Below are 14357 nucleotides of genomic sequence, written 5' to 3'. Positions count from 1 at the left end.
GATGTCTCTGTAAAGACTTAAAAAGAAAAAAAAAAGACGCAGCAGCCAACCAGAGGCCATCTATATCTACAAGATACTGGATAAATTACATCAACATGACGAATGGAGTTGCTCTATTCAACAAGGACTTCATATTTGATATACCCCTGGGGTGATGAAGGCGTTAAAGTTAGCAACTCACAATTTATTGTAGTTTTAGGACACAACACTGCTACAAAAAAGCAACCAAGGCAGTAAGTCTATAGTTAAAGAATCAGATGTACTAGAATCACAAGTTATCTTCTATCCTCACCAATCCCAAGAAAGGGAGTTTTGTGTCCCCCTCTTACATAAAATGTATTCCATTTCACCACCTGAAGAACACTGTCTGGACACACCTCATAGTATTATTTAGAGGGGTTGGGGAAACTATTAGGTACACAAGCTTAAAGGGGTTGTCTAGCTTTAAACTATTGATCCTTGGAATAGGCAGTCAATAGTAGAGTAGAGGACGTCTGTCATCTGGGACCCCAATGATCAGCTATAGAGAGCTGCTTTGTTGCTGGAAACAGACAGTTCAATTCCCATTGCAATGGCCTCGGGTTGGAATTGCAGGCAAAGCTCCCATCAACATTTTTATGGACTACAGAAACAACTAAAAGGTTATGGCTCTAGTAAAGAATGATAAACCAACCAGACATTATACCAGTTTGACAACTGTAGGTCATCCTAAGGGTTGTCTTTCCAGTTTCTTCAATGTAAGGTTCCTTTGAGGACAACTACGCTAAAAGTACAGTTTATTAATGTTTCAGAGTATCACCTTCATGCAGGCAATTTACTCTGTGTTCTGAATTGCTTATGTATAAAGGCGTGCAAAGCAACCAAGCTCATGACCTTAAAGTACATACCAAAGGAGTCTCCTGTGCCAGCTAGGTCTATTACATAATAATCATACATAATGGCACAGTTATTAAAAGAAAGATGAATAAATGTTTATAAAATAAAAGGTTCTGCCAGGCATATCGGTATGAAAGACAAGGCTGAGCCATGGTGAGCAAGGTAGCAATGTCTGCTCTTGTGGAAAATATTCAGGAGACATGACCCAAACTCAGAAGAATGTATACAACAAACAGTCTGGAAATTGTCGCTTTGTCTCTAGTGAAGAGCAAAATCACACGTGTTTCGTTACCCTTCGAGGAATAAAACAGATTGATTGCTGGTTTAAAAGACACAAAATAACGTCAATCTGGTGCTATATGCAAGCATTTAATAGAACACTTTATAAATTAAATATACTGAACCTGAACTGCGTTCTATAAACACTGCCGAAAAGTGTTATGTAAATTTAGGCATGTGTATTTGGATTATTAAGTCGACACTCTTAAGGCCCTTTTACACACAATGAATAGCGCTCAAAATTCACTCAAAAGCTATCCTTTGAGCGATAATGCTTGGGTATAAATATGTGCCCATCGTGCACTTACTGTGAACTTTTCGTTCATCTCTAAGTTCAGCTCAGCCTAAAATCCATTGTCCCTGATAAGACGGACCACACGCTGAGTTCTCCGCGGGCAGTGCTCATAACATTCTTTCAGCTCCCGTCCCGCTGGAGAACAATAGCGATGTGTTTAGAGAACAGACCACCCGCTGTTCTCTAAAAACATGCAAATGAAGCTAGTTAGCTACTAGAGAGCTGATTAGCTTATTAGTAGCTAATGCAAAATGATTGCTCAAAACGGTCAGCTTCTGACGAATTTTGAGCAATCATCTGTGTGTGTAAATGAGACTTTACAGTCATGGAATGGAGCGAGCAACATGAGCAGAAACTACTCTTCACTACAAGGAACAGTCTGATACTGAGGGAGTTGTCCAAGTTATAGATCAGTTTATATCTCTTGCCGCTGTGTCCCAAAGGTTTCTCCTCTGTTGTCATGTTTACAGGTTGCCCCAGCCAGGACATCACAGGCGCTGTAGCCAATAACAGAGCTTAGCGGTCCATCCCTGAGTTTTGTTATTTGCTGCAGCGCCTGTGACATTCCGTAAACGGGGCTGGACTGCAGTCTGTACAAAAACACTGGAAAGGAGGACAGTGGTGCCGCAGGACAGAGCAGGAGCGGGAGAGGAGAGTATAAGCCTATTATGTTACTGAATGGTGAATGCATTTTACACAGGATCTATAGCTCGGACAATCCCTTTAACGGAGTATCAAAATAAGTCAAGTTGGATATAGGATATTGATATTTTGCTTCAAGTTCATAGAAACCTTCAACTCTCCTCCAAGGCATGTCTACGAAGGGAGAAACTTGATGTGGAGTGCACACAGCAGACATTCTGCAGTTAATCTATTTGTTGCGGAATTCATCCTCTCATTTGAAGAGGTGGAATCCACACCACAAATGCACTGTACTAACTTACATGCTGGGGATTCCAATTCCTCACCACATATCAATTTCTACATGGATTTTGGGCCGCATTTTCTCCACAACATGATTTTGAAAATCCCATTCACATTGCTTCTACTGTACATGCTGCATATTTGCCATACAGACAGTTTGGCCCCATGTGAACATGCCCTAAGACTTTTCTCTCTTAGTTTGGATTGGGCTGGGCAAGAGGCCTTTGACGTGGGGCAATAGGGAGAATGAAAACAGCAAAACCTTCACTTGTTCAGGAACTGGAGAAAGGTTGCAGTCTCCAGGTATGTAAACTAATCTGCAGGAATCCTTTGTGCAATGATCATCCCAGCCCGAATTTCCCATTTCCCACCTAATTGTGGTATACAAATTCTGATTATGTCCCCCATTCAGGTCAATATTTCAATAATTCCACTATGAGATGACAATCTGGCCATTTACACCGGTAGTCTCCCTAATGGGGTGTTCCCAATACTATGTACTCTTAAGCTCTTAGCAAAGATGTGGATTGAGTGAAAAACAAGCAAAACAAATAAGAGTAAATGAAAAAAAAAAAATTCACGGTCACTAAGTGAATATTGCTATAGTCAAACAGTTTTGGTTGTGAATTGAAAACCAAGCCTCATGCTCATGCACAGAGCCCTGCATACCATGCCGATATACCTCTTTGATGGTAGGCAGCTGTAGAACCTCTGTGCACTGCTCTACAAGGTCTGTCGGACTCCGTGTGTACGGAAATATTCTGCCTTAAGAGCAATGTGTCTAGGGTAGTACATACAGAGTATGATGAAGCATGCCATGATTTTATTGGTTTCATATGGAATCTCACAGGAAAAAAGACATTTGAATTCCAAGAAAAAAGAGGTACAATGCAGAGCGGTAATATAGCAGTGTGCCAATTTAGAAAATAATGGCTAAATGGAATACAAAGTATTTCTTCTGTGCCTTATTTTATTGAAATGAAAAATAAATGATAAAGATCCCATCCCTAAATACCTTTTTTTCATTGTCCAATAACTACTTTTCAACACAGGCTAAGGAATTTTGCTAGAGGTTTTTTTTTCCCCGCTCTGCAATGGACCATTACTAAATCTTCCTGCATCACCTTGCACTGTACATTTAAAGCAAGGGCCAGAGTGCCTGCCTCAAAACACAGCAGTTATGTCCACTAGATCAATTCGGAATTATGGCTATCAAAGAGGAGAGTCCACCACTCTTGACCCTAATTAGTGACCCTCCGGTTTCAGGACAAACATTCTATGCCAGGACAAGAGGGGTTCGGGGTATACTATGTGCACTTCTTGTTCTCTGCTGTACGTCGAATCCGTCAATTCTGGTCCCAGCTTTTGACCATCCCAGATGCTGCTGCAATTTTCTATCTAGCTAATGCTTGCTCTTTGGATTGACCAATGCAGATCACGTGAGCAGCACTGGCCAATCAGAGAGCAGGCGAAGTGCATTAGTAGTATACTACCACCAATGCACTACGAAGATTAGGTAGTCTGAAGATTGCATTGACCATTTTAGATAACTGCAAATGGGTCCTGAAACCAACAGATTGGATGGATGGCAAAAAACTACTGCAAGCCACCCCCCACCCAAATACCTTTTTCGGTCCCAGGACAAAACTCTGTTCACTTTAAATTTATATTAACCAGAGCTCTTTGACTGGACAGCATGCAAAACTACATTTCCTTGCAAAAGTAATCACTGTCCTCAGCAGGAACAGTTGACCGATTTCTGAAGTAGAACTGGTGGCCATCATCTGATGGATGGGCCGGCTTCAACTATATATTTAGAAATAGAAGACCAAGCATTGTATATGCCTTCTCCAATTTTTCAGCTCAGCCCCCAGTGATGATAAATACAGTTGTCTCAAATTAGAGTAATTTGTTAAGAATACAAATTGGAGGTTACGCAAAAATTATACTAAATATTGCTTTTATTTTAAAAATTGCGCTGATTTATATGTGTGCTTGTCATTGAAACCATCTGCTCATTCACCAGACCTGCAGGGGCAAAATAACAACAGCAACGAGGTACTGAGCATGCTGCAAGACAACAAAGCTTGCGCAGCCTTAATCTTCCAAAACCTTAAAAAGGATGTTAATATGTAAGGTAGTAATCAGTAATAATGTACAAGACTGAAATTTCTTAAGTCTTGGATCAGTGTTACAGCATAGCCAAAATGAAGAAAAGAGATTAAGTGAATTTAAAGTAGATTTTTAGAATGAGACATGCGTGAGCTGTCAGGGCCATTCAAAGAAAGAGACATCTAATGTACAGCTATAATAAGGGATTGTGATGCTAATGGCGTTATAACTGTATAGACAAACAATGTTACTACACCCCCACTTACTGTCTTAATGAGACAAGTGCTTTAGTTAGTAAATTCAAAGGGCCACTGCAGTGAAAACTTTTTTTTCCATCCCTGCCCTTCTTCCCCCTTACCCGATTGCCTATTAAACTATGGACATAGTCTCTGTATACTTCACTCACTTCTATACAGTGCAGTCACCTGTCTGATACTTATCAGGTACCTTTTTGAACCAGAGATTTCTCCCTTTCACTTTCTCTAAGCTCTGCTAACACTCCCATAATGCATCAGCACATCAAATGACCAGCTAGATAGAGCCAGTGCCATCTCTGCTTGCTGGGAGGTCAGTGGGATTATCATTACCTTCTAGATTTACCTAAAGAAGCTACAGACCATAAGTATCAAGAGGCTTAAATCATCTCCATTAAAAGAACTAATTCACAGGGGTGTATACAGAACCCGTATTATGCTTTCAATATGTGGAGCTAAAAGCCCATTGATCTGTATTGGGCCACTCACACCTGCGTTTTTTTTTCACACGCATAAAAGAGACGCAGGTGTGAGTGGCCTAATAGAAATCAATGGGCTTTTAGCTCCACATATTACGTGCGTTTCTGTGAGAAAAAAAAAAAAAAAGAACACAGCACGTGCCTACAATGGGCCAAAATAGGACCAATATAGGCTATGGGCATTTAACATATGCAGCAAATACATGTTACATGTGTGTTTGCTGTCTACTGCATACTACACATGCGAAAAACACATGCTTAGTATGTGTTCCACATGTCCCTATGAATGACCTCTAACTGTGTGATAGGAGTCTCTGATCATCATCAGTAACAGCCATAGGAGTTTGCGTCTCCCTCTGAAGAGCTTGTGTGGTAGGGTCCATCACACTGGAATTATACCAACTGAAAAACTGACTCTCTGGAACACAGAAATCCGAGTAAAGAATAAGATCACATGACCACCTGAGAACTACGACCGCAAGCGTTTCAGGCAGAGAGCAATAGCTACCCAAGATGATAATGGCCAACTAGTTACATAAGGAATAAAAAATGTTCCACTGCAGTGGCTCTGTATTAAATGATAGATATGAGATAGATAGGATACCTTATGTTTCACTGTACATAAATAAAGCTCAGGCTAAGAGACAACCTGTAGAGAACTTTTTGCCATCTCGCCGTCTGCTTTTTTTTTTTTCCCTTTTAACACTCCGGCAGTAAAGGTCAATTTAGTATGAGAAAGTTGTACCATCCAGATAACAGAGGGGTCTCCGTGGCATTTCAGCCAGCATGGCCTTTTCCTTCATTATGAAGAATAATTGTGTATGAAAGTTACTGAACTCATTTCTGTCTATGGCACACAAGGGCAGGAGCAGAATTTTAGAAGTGGGACTTCAAATGCAATAAACAGCACAGAATGTGACATTTCACAGGACAAACACTGTTATTTACAAGCCGCAGAATTATAAAACTGTGGAACAAGCTATTTTTGCCATCATACAGTACATCTAACCTAGTGTTACAAAGAGCAAGCTGGAATTGTCTGAATGTGTGCCAAATATAGCCCAGTCTCCTAGCCAGAGCAAAAGTGACCAAACGCCGTTCTGCGCTGTATGTATTGTATTCCAAAACAATGCTATTAGTCTGTAAAAGGAAGAAAGAAGAGGAGGAATCTCCAATGATGTGTCTGTAAATATTTGTAGAATCCATGTGCGCTGGTGTCGGGGCATGCCAAATACACTCATCTTTTCCCCAGAAGAAGCAATCTGTTCTTAATTACTCCTCCGGCTAGGGATTCCATTTTCTGTCCCAAGCGATTCACATATATAATGCGGAGAGCTATATTGCAGCTCCAAGGAGAAGGCTATTGGGGCTGCCAGTTGCGGAGCATTTTGGTCACCCCTGAGGGGCAAATGTGGCCAATACCTAGGGGGGGATTGTGAATGACAAGATTGGAGATCAAGACTAACACTAAAGAAATGGGAATTGTGGCCGAAAGTTGGCAAAGGCACATTATGGGTGGCAAACTTTTGAGAGTCAGAGTTTCAGGACCTGTATAAAGGTACTTGACGACCTTGTGCTCGACGACTTCTAACAAAGCGGATTGATGCTTTTCTTTTGCCCCGCTTCATTAATATTTTCTTTGTCCCATTTCATTGATATTACCAGCTTGACAAGTAGCATACAGGCTTCAGAATGAAGCCCAAGTTGTTCTCAATGCTGAATAACATATCCTACACTGGACACTTCTTTTAGGAGACTGTTCTCCAATAACGATATACTGTACTTATTAACAGAATGCCTTTGAAGATTAAATTACATTTTTATTTCATTTATGCTTTTAATCATAACTTAGGTGTTTTCACATTGCTTTCAAATATTAGACCCTTAAGGCTTAAACCTAGATAAAAGGTATGACAGACCACAAGGCAATACCAAGATACAATAACTGATACAATATACAAACTTCATGACAGTCAAATAAAAAAAGGAAAAATTGTGTCTATATACAGTGTAAAGCTTTCCAGTCTTGTAATCCAATTGACCTAGAATTTAATAGTCTCAGTCTGGCAAAGACGATCACTTCCAGTTAACAGCTAAGACAGAAGAGACCACATCCTGACCATTAGGATGTGGGTGGTCAGGCTCGTGTGCCCAAATAATGTTAACATTTAATCACTGGAAGCAGTAACAGAATAAAAATAATAAAAATTACATTTGTCAATTTCTGAAAAAGTCATGTGGGAGAACAGCAAAAATCCAATAAACATGTACTACAGAAGACTTAATAAGAGATCCCAACAATGATGTATGGCATAGACTGGAACATTCCACCAGATATGGCGATTTCTTGTCATGATAATATATATGGCATGCTTTAATATACAGTGATGGTTGACTATCGTCTTTCTAATGATTATGTTTTTGACGATTAAGTTACTCATCTTCACAATTTACAAGAAGCAACATTGTTTTTACTTCGTATTAGATCGTATAACACAAATGCCTCCTATTCAGTCACAGCAGAGCGGATTGGATTGATGTCGCCATAGGGCTATGCTCACATCTGTGTTGGAGGCTCCTTTCAGAGCCTCGGACAAAGATCCATCCAAAGATTCTAGCAAAATAGGGCAGCATGTAAATATATTAGGAAATTCAGCACTGCACTCGATCCAGTAAAAACGGAGCTTTGTTCAAATGGATGCATAAAACCATATGCAAGATTGTGCTTTCCATGCATGCCCTCTGTATTGCAGCGCAGAGCAGTTCTTCTTTCCAGTTACTGCAGAGGGCCCCTTACCTGCAGTCAGTTGGAAATCCATCAGTGTGTAGTGTTCCCATTCTCTCTACCCTGCTTCAACATCATCTCACCATTATGGTGTATGGACCAATAAGTCGAGCCGGCCAAACAGCCATTAGGGATGTGCATTTGTTCCAGTCCCGTCCCTAGATAGGGCTGGTTATTCTTCTGCCTTCATGAGGTTTCGAACCTTGTCTGTCTCCTGTCTGAATACAGTTTTGTCCATGCTTGAGTCCTGTCTGCATCCTCCGGCCGATGGGTTGTCACACGCCTGGACCCTTCATCTGATGGGTTGCCAGACAACTCAGTCTTGTCCAGTCTTTTCCCTGTATCCAATGAGTTATCGACACCTGAATCCACCAATCGATGAGTTGTTGGATGTTTTGTCCGAATTATGTGGTGTTTGATTAGACTGTGGACTCCTGTCGGCTAATTCCCTGTGACTATGGATTCTGTATGGGACTTATTCTCTTTAAACGTCTTCCTTCTCCTCCATCTAGGGACAGACAAGGCCCCCTAGGTTTGAGATTAAGGGTTGCCACTATTGGGGCAATTGTCCTGCTTTTCGGCAGGGCCTGCCACAAAGGGTGGTTAAGAGATAGCGTTTGTTTTCTTGTTTTTATGTCACATCCCATAAAACTGGGATGTAACATTGCCTAACACCAAGTAAAGTCAGCTCCACACAAGGTTCAGTTACCACTCCATACTGGAGACCCAAGCATGGTGGAGCATGAACTTTTCTTTTATAGGGTTTGGATCTTGTGGTCCTATTTTCTCCTGCATGTTAAATAAGTGGATTAACCATTGCGTGTCATGATTTTCCCTATTAAATTAGACCCTAAACTAGAAAAGTTGTGGCTAATGAAATTCTACAGTTTTGCTCTGTAAAATTATGCTACAGCTATACCAGCTAGAGAGTATACTATGCTTGGAACCAGGGCTTTAAATAAAGCTGTACTGTATCTCTGTGAAAAGCCCACATGTGAGGAAAGCATACCCAAACACAGTCATACATCTGTTCACAGCGGAAGTAACATTGGCATGAAAATATTTCTAAGCATGCAGCAAATCAATTGACCATTGTAAGCACATAATTCATTGCTATCTGATACAACTGCAGTGTGGTTGACATTTGCATGATTCAAAGTAAGAAAAACAAGAACATGCAAATGGCAGAAAGGCTGAAAATTCAAGTTATTTTCTCCATGTGTTTCTGCAGTCCCAAGTATTGGGGCATTTTTATATTTCTGCATTCACTTATTATATAAAATGGAGAAGCCTGTGGTGTTGGGAATTATTAAAAATGTGCATATTCCAATGTTAAAACTGAGTCTCAAAGCAATAATTCTAAGAAATAGAGTAAATTTCCAGTAAAAACTTTCTGTATGAGAAAAATAGAAATAAAAAAAAAATCACTAATTTAAAGGTTTTAGGCTAAATTCCCATTAGTGTTTTTTTTATGGATCCAGTTTTACAGAAGATGGAATTGTAACGAAACAGAAGTGAAACGGATGAAAAAGAATGGTTTTAGTTTCTTTTCAGTCATCCATCGACTACAGTAAAAAAAAAAAAAAAAATCCATATTTGTTCAGTTTTTTGTTTTTTTTTAACTGGAACGGAGATGGAAAATTGAGAAACGATTGAAACTGAAGGTCTTTATTTTCAATGCATTTCTATGGGCAGGAAAACAAACATTTTCTTTCCGTTTTGCTGCTCCCAAGGCAGAACAGCTAGACGCTAGTGTGAAATGGCCCTTAGCGAACCCATGGACGTGCAGGTTTTGTTAAGATTTTTGTTTGCAATTTTTAAAGCCAAAGCCAGGTATGGATAATGGAAATGAAGGGAAAGTATAAAGTATAGATTCTACTCATCTTTTTGAATCTAGTCCTGGTTTTAGTCTCAAAAAATGGAATTCAAAACTTGAATGCGCACAGGGAGCCTAAGTGTATAATTATGATATTGTATTGGTGTGTACACAATTAATTAAAGGGAGAATCTGCTTAGAGGATATTGCTATCTCCCAGGCAGGTAGCTACTGCCAATGCAGAGACCAGAAATGAAGCAGCTGCCCAGGATTAAGCATAGAATGTAAATTACACTTTACCAATTAGTAAATCAAGCATAGATTACATGTTGGGTTGATATCAGGCAGCAGACTCTCTGCAGCTGCAGTCTGCTCTGCAATATGCTCAAAGCAAATTACTCTCTCTAGGAAGAACAGAGAGCTCAGTTTTTGCTTTTCAGTCTTCACAAACTCTATTGGAGTTGTAATGGTAACCATAGTGGTTGTCAAACAGCTATTCCGGAACAGATATAGTTAAGAAATGTCTGGCATGGGATTAGAAAGAAAATGAAATATGGGAAGTTGATGATTTTTTTTTTTCATCGATTACCTAAAAAAGGTTCTGCAGGGCTGAAGTGTCAAAAATGTACATTTTTTTAGGGGGAGTGGGGGGGGGGGGGCACCAGTGACTACTTGCTTCTCTCCTGTTATAAGGGGGTCCAAAAAAAAAAAAAATAGAAGCCAAAAAGCAGGAATGATCAGTAACGACATGTGTACAATGAGAACGCTTTCCATATTACAGGCAATTTAGGGGTTAATAGTCACACATACATTTCCAAATTTTAATAGGAGTTAAGTTTTAAAAAGACAAAGTCTTTGTATATGACCAATTTGGACGCATGGACATCACAGGAGAAGGAGAGATCCTGACTCAACCTTTGGCGATATGGCATGACTATGTATCATATTATTCAGTTCCAAGCTTATGTAAATGAGTGCCATATAATACAACCTTTTCGCTTAACGCAAACAACTTCCCTGGACGCATGGTAATCAGCTTTGATTTAACGAGAGGTGGTCAAGATGAGGGAACCCCTTCAAAGCTCACATCTATTCAAAGAGAACATATGACTAAATGCCGTTTTATTACACAAGGATCATCACTCAAAATTCACTTAAAAGCCATCTTTTGAGCAATAATCGTTGCGTGTAAATATGCCCATCTTCCACTTTTCTGCCGAACGATGATTTTATGTTTGTCATAAAATCCATCGTTCAGCAGAAGAGCTGATAGCAGGGACTTCACACTGCATTCTCCGTGGGGAGCACTGATAATACTGACTCAGTGGTCAGCCCTGTGGCAGAACAAAAGGAATGTATTCAGAGAACAGACCACCCGCTGTTCTCTGAATATAGCTCCCAAGGTCTCATACGCATTAATAAGCTGCTAATTGGCATTAGTACCAATTGGTAGTATATGCAAAATGATCGCTCAAAAGTCACCTTTTGAGCGATCATCTTTGTGCGTAAAAGGGCCTTAAGTGTTACTCTATAATATGCTATTCTAAATGCATTATATGTAACTGATTTGGATCTGTAAGTAATTACATATTAAGCTGTGGGCCTTGAGTTTAGTCTTACTAAACAGGTTCAGACAACTGGAATATCTGTCTGACTGAAGCGGAGCAATACCACAATGAACACGTTAGAACAAGCTCTTGACAATCAGCTAGTCACAGGTTCTATGAACAATAAAAAAGCTTGGATGTACAAATCATCAGTTTATAGCAGAGCAGGAGAAAAGCTGCCTAGGTACAGTACAACATTCGTTAGACCCTTTCCATGTCAAATAAAAGACAGTCACCATTAAATATAAACCATGGACCAACTTGGTTTCCTAGTTAAAGTCTGCTGGGAAGAGTGGCACAGAAGGTCTCACAAGGGCTATCAAGATTTGTTTCGAGTACCAAGTGGCAAATCTGATTAGTTATGCAGTAATTTAGGTAGGAAATGCATCACTTCATTAACATGTCGAAGTCTGACAAAGCTGGGTAACACTTGCATTGGCTCTTTGTCACTGGCCAAATATATACAGCTAAGAAAAGTCTACCAAGCTACATTTACAACAACTTGATACAAAGTGACTGATTGTTTTTATTTGGGAAAAGAGCGCAAAATAAAAAACACATCCAACTCTACAAATTGATCGAACTGTATAATTAATAAACTGCAATAAATGTCTGAAACTAAAAGCCATTAGGATGTCTGGTACTACATCAACATCACAGCAGCTCCCACTTCTAATTTATGATACTGTAAGTAGTTATTATCAGGCTTGCTTCTTCTCAGTCATGATTTATTGATATTAATGAAAGTGACTTTTATTTTAATCTGCTCCAGAGTTTAAATACATCATGCAATAGATACGCTGTCCTGCGTTTACCGATGAGAAGCTTTCGAGAGGACGTCCTATCTTTACAAGGAAAAGTACTCTTTAGAAACTCTGTACAAAATCAGAGTTTGAAACTAAAGTAGAAAAATGAAGCTGATTTAAGATAATGTTATAACGAACAAGGATCTCAGTGAGCGGCTTCGGATTATCACATAACGTGGGAGTTACGGAGAGGTGTAGATGTGGAAGACGGATTATACAGCAACTTCTATTGATGGTGGTACAACCAATGAGGTTTTAGAAAAAAACCCACGTGTAGCAGGATTTTCACAGTGGATATAGAGGTGGATCTGTGTTAAAATCCACATTAAAATTTGTATGTGACGTTCAGATTTTGATGCAGTTTTCAACCACGTATTTGAAGACTGCATTAAAAATCCGTAGCATAAATTGACATGCCGTGGATTTAATATCGCCACACACGGCTGTGGCTGCGCCTGGTACTGTGGAGCCAGTCCCATCCAATTCAATGGGCACTGGTACAGCCCCTATTCACCTTTGCTATTCTCCCTAATATCCTCCCTTGGTCTCCCCTTAATTGCCAGTTATCTGCTGCTATGACCTTGTGTTTAGTAATCAAAATACATCCTAATTGTTTTACTCCTAAATTGTTGGCCATTTCACTCACATACTGTAGAAGAACGCCCCATGACTAAGGCTGGGATCAAACGAACGGACATAAATAGTGGTTTCTGCCATCGCTGTCTGCGCTGAAGATCCTCGGTAAACCGCGGGCATTGAAAGGCATGCATTTTCGAATTTTCCTTCACACTCACAGGTACTAATTGCGCATTCCGCAAGCGGAAGAAAAGTTGAAGCATGCATTGTTTCAGCACGGAATCTGCGCAGACAGCTTCCACTGAAGTCAACGAATGAGAGTGTCCCACAGCCAAAAACACAATTAACATTGCGTATGAGCGTCGGAAACAGTTGTAAGTTCATAGGATAACTGATAGAAAATGCCAAGAAAGAGACTGACAGACTGCCTGTGTGATATTCTAATGTCATTCCCGGCTTGCAAGGTTTCTTCCTCACGGATGGATACATATGCACAGTGTATCACCAGAGCAGAAAAGCACATGCATCTACTACCTTCCTCGTCTATTCGCAATTACTTTCCGCGATGGATATCTACATGTGGAAACCGACCTGTTCGTATGAGCCTTTCCTAAAGCTGACACTATAACTTGCATGTAAGATATTCAGATGTAGCAAAAGGTAACTGCACATTTATCATGCTATGATAACTAAAACGTACTACAAAGCTATAAACCAAGTTATCATGATGTACCGGTCATGATAATTTCTTCACCAGCGTATATGCTTCAGGACCCTAATAAAAGTTCCTACATAGAAATGTAAAAATATATAGAAATGTAAAAATATATATATAAAAAAAAAAAATAAAGAAAAACAAGTTCCAGCATCAATCACCATGTAAAAAGTATTAAAAATATATATTAAAGGGGTTTTCCAAGCAGTACAGGCCGTCAGTGCTGCGCTACACTGTTCCAATCCCAGTGTAGCCTGGTATTGACAGCCAGCGTTGCCTGGAAAACCCCTTGAAGTCCAATATAGTAAAATCTGACATCAGACCATAGTCAGCATGGCCATGGTCCGCTATTTTTGTTAAAGTGAAAGGGTTACAATCACACCAGTGACTTGTTGCATGTTTTCTACTAAATGCATGAAGTGTGAACCAGTAATGCAGTTCCACTCTGACATGAGGACAGCTCCAGCTAAATAGAGAGTGCCATAACCCATCCCACTGACTCCTACTGATACTTGATGGGTTTTAAATCAATGCACCGTGTAGGACACTGATGTAGAATAAGGTATTTACATTGGTGACTTAAGTGGACAGCAAGTGTTGAAATAATGTGTTCTTCATTGATAACCAGTGTGAAAAATAGCAAAACTGCTATTTACTTTATTTACCTAAAATGACATTTGTGTAGCTTGATGTCCACAGTCTGCTCTCATAGGATTGACAGCTTGCTAGAATGGCAGAGCAGGGTTAGGAGTCATCCTGCTCCTTGAACTGTATGCAGAGAGGAAGGCACAGAAATGGAGGGATCAACATTCACACACAAATGTGAATGGTAG

The 14357-nt window shown here is 39.9% G+C and overlaps 1 protein-coding gene across 2 annotated transcripts in view; it reads right to left on the bottom strand.

Annotated features, from left to right (window-relative positions):
* The window catches only part of FNDC3B (fibronectin type III domain containing 3B), a 280111-nt gene that overhangs the window by 216600 nt on the left and 49154 nt on the right, over nucleotides 1–14357 (bottom strand). The window lies entirely within an intron of this gene.

Source organism: Eleutherodactylus coqui, chromosome 1 (assembly GCF_035609145.1).
Source record: "Eleutherodactylus coqui strain aEleCoq1 chromosome 1, aEleCoq1.hap1, whole genome shotgun sequence".
NCBI classification, from domain to species: domain Eukaryota; kingdom Metazoa; phylum Chordata; class Amphibia; order Anura; family Eleutherodactylidae; genus Eleutherodactylus; species Eleutherodactylus coqui.
This window is presented reverse-complemented; position numbering and strand designations above follow the sequence as displayed.